The following is a 5856-nucleotide window of genomic DNA, read 5'->3' as shown; positions in this document are numbered from 1 at the left end:
GCGTGCGTGCGTGCGTGCGTGCAGGGTGCTTGTGAGAATCAAAGTGAGTATGAGGACGCCTCTTAAAGTACAAATGCGACAGGCGGCTTACTCTGGCTCCTTCTGGAATAACATAACCCCACAGGATTCCTTATCTTGAGGAAATTATCTTTTTCCTTAATCTGATTTTATATGTACTTATTTATATGATATCGTGGCACTGTAGTATTCTTGTAAATTAATCTTTCCTATTGCCGAAAGCAGAGTTAGACTCTAGTCGTGGCCTTAATTTATCAAACCTACTTCTTTATTGTTGGCTTTCAACTCTTTAATATGTGTTGCTATTAAGAATAAATATTTTTATACAAATCGTGCTGTAAACAATCTTTAGTTCCTTGGGATATATTGTCAGTGTTGTAATTATGCCAATTTCAATTAGTTCAGCATCTCCGTAATATAAATAAGCTTATGTTTTCTGATGTAAACAGAAAACATAAGGAAGCATTTTAGAGTTTGGTTCCCAGGATCTACATTAAGAGGCTTCTGACCACAAGCTCCAGGGAATACAACAACCTCTTCTGTTCTCTGTAGAGGATGCATTGGGTTGCACAAATCCACTTTCAGACAGACATATAATTAATACAAAAATAAAATATTTTAGGTGGGTGTGGTGGTACACACTTTTAATGCCAGCATTTGGGAAACAGAGGCAGGCAGATTTCTGTGAGTTCAAGGCCAGCTTGGTCTATATAATGAGTTTTCAGACAGCCAGGGATATGTAGAGAGACCCTGTCTCAAAAAAAATTAATTACAATTTTTAAGAAGATTTGCTTTTTTTTTTTTTTTTTTTTTTTTTTTTTTTTTTTTTTTTTTTTTTTTTTTAATGGGAGTACACAGTCACTCTCTTCAGACACACCAGAAGAGTGCATCAGATCCCATTACAGAGGGTTGTGAGCCACCATGTGGTTACTGGGAATTGAACTCAGGACTTCTGCAAGAGCAGTCAGTGCTCTTAACTGCTGAGCTATCTCTCCAGCCCCTACAAAATATTTTTAGAATACTCATTGTTATCATATGAGTATTTTGTCTGCATGTATGTCTGTGTGAAGTACCCCTGGAGGCCAGAGGAGTGTGTTGAATCCCTTCACACTGGAGTTTCAGACTGTTGTGAAGGAATGTTAAGTGCTGAGAGCTGAATCTCAATCCTCTGCAAGAGCTACAAGTACTCTTAACCACTGAGGCATCTCTTCAGCCCTTAGAAATAAAATGTTAAAAAAAAAAAACCTTTTAACTGTCAAAGGAAAAGAAAAATATTAGAAACAATCTACAGTAAATGTTCCAGAATACAAACCTTTAACATAAGCCAAGCATAGTGGCTCATGCCTAATCCAGCACTTGAAGACAGGGGCAGGATAATCTCTGTGAGTTAGAGGCCAGTCAAGGCTACATAGTGAGATCCTGTCTTAAATAAATAAAACAAAATTTTAAAACTCTTTAAAATGACACACACAATAGAATATCATACAATAGTTAAAGTAAATTTGAAGAAAAATATATGGGGTGAAAGTATGTTAATAACAGGCTAATAAACTTCCTAAAAGTTTATAGTATAACACAATATTACACATACTTAAGACCAAGGATGGACCAATGCAAGAGCATAGAAGTGTGAGACTATATAGTATGTTTGGGGAAAAAATGTGAATAGACTTTAAGGTCAGTGAAAACAAGGGAGGTGAGACTGGCAAAACATTTCAGGATAAATTTAGGAGGGATTTGTTTGACATGAAAGTTAAATTCCATACAATATACGTAGGTAAGAGAGTCTCACAACCATATATATATGAAAATTTCTGGAGATAAAAGTGGTACCACACAGCTATAATCCCAGCTTGCAAATTTGAGATATGATTTGAATTGTAACTTAGAGACATGAGATCAGGAGTTCAAGTCCAGCCTGGGATACACAACACAACAAGTAAAAAATTCTATGAAATTTTATTTCATGGACAAAATTATCCATACCATTCTACAAAGTATATATGCTATATAACATAAATTAGTTTTTCAATAGAAATTAAAAGGTCAAACACAAATTTTTGAAAAATATTATGAAAGAAATTCACATCATAGCCAGGAATGAATAATTTCTCTAACATGAGATATATAGAAAGCATGAATAATTAGCTGGGTGTGGTGGTACATGCTTTTAGTCGCAGCACTGTAGAAGAGAGCTAGCAAGTTTCAGGCCACACAGGCTACATAGTGAGACCCTGACTAAAATAAACAAACAAACAAAAACAAACAACAGAACACCCCCTTTAAAAATTATAATAGCCGGATGGTGGTGGCGTACACCTTTAATCCCAGCACTTGGGAGGCAGAGGCAGGCAGATTTCTGAGTTCGAGGCCAGCCTGGTCTACAGAGTGAGTTCCAGGACAGCCAGAACTACACAGAGAAACCCTGTTTCAAAAAACAAACAAACAATTATATATATATAATCTCAATTAAAATCCAGCAGTTATTTAAAAAAAAAACCTGGGCATGATGTTGTGTACCTTTATCCTCTGCATTAGGATAGAGACAATAAGCACAGGAATCTATTGAGAACAAAGAATTCTTGGCAAGGCTTTTTTTTTTCCCAGGAGAGAGCTCGACCGCAGTCCCCTACTACCACAAATTATGCAGTCGAGTTTCCCCGAATTTGGGGAAATTGCAGGGATCAGCACACCCCAAGTGCAATGGGTGAGCCTCGCCCTGGGAAAACCACCTTTGTGATCATGGTATCTCCCCTTCTTGGCAAGTCTTGATGGACATTTTTACCTGAGGATACAAAACAGTAATAAACTCTAGGCCACTGGTTGGAGATACTGTTGCTTAATAAGACATACACAAAGGAAAGACTGTGAGCTCATTTCTGACTCCCTTCCCCCTAAATGAAAGTGCTTTTGTATAAAAACAAAACAAAACAAAACAAAACAAAACAAAACAAAACATGGCGGGAGAAGGGAATTCACTTAGCTATTACTAAACACTGTACTATAGGAAACCAGGCATTCTGGGCTTTAGGTGGTGTCTCATTAATCTTCACAAACTTTATATAGACATCTGTTTTGTAGATGAGGAAGTCCTGGTACGGCTAATGCTCTTAAATTTAAAACCAAGTAGTAAAAATAAAATGTATTGAATCCCAATGAATAAATTTTCTTTTAGAGATATATTACCACTATTATTTAATTATTATTAAATTAGTCCTCCAACAGGAGGGAAGGGCCCAATCACATCTGGTTAGGAAAGCAGGAAGATATTAAAAATGCTTTACTTAAAAGATGGGCAGATTTTTAAAAAAATATCTATGGGGCTAGAGAGATGGCTCAGAAGTTGAGAGTACTCACTACTTTTCCAGAGGACTTGGCTTCAATCCCCAGCACCAGTTTCAGAGAATCCATTCCACTCTTCTGGCCTCTTTGGGTACTGTACACAGGTGGTACAGTACATACGTACAGGCAAGAACTCAAAAGAGATTCACCTGCCTCTGCCTCCTGAGTGCTGGGATTAAATTTGTGAGCCACCACCACCCAGGATAATGTGTATTTTATAGGGATGTCAAGGATTCATTTCTGTATGAGTCTGGAGACAAAATTAAAAATATCTTAGTGATCCTGATGGCTACTTTTATATCAACTTGATAGGACCTATAGTCATCACAGAAGGAACCTCAATTGAGAAAATACCTCTACGAGATTGGGCTGTAAAGCACATGCGGCATTTTCTTTTCTTTTTTCCATTTATTTATTTATTTATTTATTTATTCATTCACTCACTTCACATCCTGATCGCTGCCCCTCCATTTGGTCCCTTCCATGGGGTATTTTCTTAATTAGTGATTGATGGGGCAGGGCCCAGCTCACTGTGGGCGGGGCCACTCCTGGGCTGGTGGTTCTGCTTCTATAGGAAAGCAGGCTGAGCAAGTCAAGATGAACAAGCCACAGTAAGCAAGCAGTGTCCTTCCACGGCCTGTCCATCAGCTCCTACCTTCCGGTTCCTGTCCTGTTTGAGTTCCTGCTCTGACTTCCTTGGCTGATGAACAGTGATGTGGAAGTGTAAACCAAACCCTTTCCTCCCTCAAGCTAGTCTGGTCATGGTGTTTCATTACAGTAACAGTAAACCTAAGACCATGACTAGCATTTGTCATTAAAATGTTTTCATTAACATAAGAATGAGATTTTGATGATTAGCATTCTTCATTAAACATGTTTAATATAAAAATAGCTGCTTTTTTAAGCACCAAGGATCAAGTCCAGGATAATGTGCATGCTAGACAAACTCTCTCTACCTTTGAACTATAACCCTAGTCTGCAGGTGCATTTATTATTATTGGTTTGTGTGTATGTGTCTGTGTGGTGTGTGTCTGTAGTGTATGTGTGTGATAAACCCTTTATAATGAATGAGTCACAAGCTCAGCCTTATGTCTCCTGCTCTCTCCCCCAAAAAACAGTCTCTTGATTTTTTTACCCAACAACTTGCCTTCTCAAGATAGAAAGAACAATCCAACAACAGTGTTTCTCAAATTTTATTTTCTCAGGATCACTTTAAACTCCTTAAAATTATTGGGCCTCTTCCCAAGAATGTTTTGCATATATGGTTTCTATCAATCTTTACTAATTATGATTTAAGATAGAGAAAATTTTTAATTAGCTTAAAAGTTTCTATGCTGGGCTTCATGTAACCCAATGTGTTCTGCTTTTTGTTGTTTTGGGACAGGGCCTCACTCACAGCTAGACTGATCTGGAACTAGATAGTTATGCTGCCTCCAACTTGAAACAACCTTCATATCTCAGCCTCTCAGATGCTAGCTAACATTACAGTTGTAAACCACCCATGCCTGCTTTACAAGCACTTAAACAACATAACATTTTTAACATTTTTTCTCTCTTTTTCTTTATTTTCTATGTGGTCTTATCATGTAGCTCTCAGGTAGACTAGGCTGACCTTGAATTCAGAGATCCACCTAGCTCTGTTTCTGGAGTGCTTAAAGGTGTGTGCCGTTACACCAGGCATAAACAGCATTTAAAATGAAAATTAACTCTGTAAACAAATATTATCTAAAATGTGGGAATGTTTAATTTTTGCAAATTTCTTAAGTTCCAATTTAATAGAAGATGTTTTAGTTCTGCCTCTATCTATAGTCAGTTATGTGTTGTTTTGGTTGGCATATGTGAAGAAAATTTGATCTTACAGATCTCCTTAAAACAAACAAACAAAAAACAAAACTTCCATTTGAAGACAAGATGGTAGAAAACCAATCCCCTCAAATTGTCCTTTGACCTCCAACATGAATCGTGGCGCGCGCATACACACACAAACACACGTATACGCACAAGTCTCTAAAGTTTAAAATATATATATAAAAAGGGGCAAGGTGGCTGACATCTGTCACTTGGAATGCCGAGGTGGGAGGAATGTGTGGAATTGGAGGCTATTATTCGTCTGGTAAAAACAAACAAACAAACAAACTAAACAAACAAAAAAATCAAAAACAGATGACACTAAATTAGCTCTTTATCACCTTTGTCCTCCAACCCTGGTCTTGGCCTTGGGTGCTTTCTCCAGGTTCAGAGCTATTCCTTCGCACAATACATAGATGCACATATGCATAAATTTGTAGTCTGTGGCAACCTTTTCCCCTCGATGTTTCTGTACATCTATCTTGTTCTTCTCACGTGGTGTTCCATAACGAAGTTGTATTCGGTTTGTCTTCCCTTACCGACAAATGGACTAGGTTTCTCGGTTTTGTCATCTCACCACGCCTACTCCAGGGTTAAGGGATAAAGGTAGAGGGTTGAGGACTTCCCTCCGGAATCAGCCCCAAGGGA

The 5856-nt window shown here is 37.8% G+C and overlaps 1 non-coding gene across 1 annotated transcript; it reads right to left on the bottom strand.

The window, feature by feature from the left end:
- Positions 1-2622: 2622 nt before the first annotated feature.
- On the bottom strand, positions 2623-2787 carry LOC117704809 (U1 spliceosomal RNA). Its single transcript, XR_004606328.1, has one exon. It is a non-coding gene; the product is annotated as a U1 spliceosomal RNA (small nuclear RNA).
- Positions 2788-5856: the final 3069 nt, after the last annotated feature.

Source organism: Arvicanthis niloticus, chromosome 2 (genome assembly GCF_011762505.2).
Source record: "Arvicanthis niloticus isolate mArvNil1 chromosome 2, mArvNil1.pat.X, whole genome shotgun sequence".
NCBI lineage: Eukaryota > Metazoa > Chordata > Mammalia > Rodentia > Muridae > Arvicanthis > Arvicanthis niloticus.
This window is presented reverse-complemented; position numbering and strand designations above follow the sequence as displayed.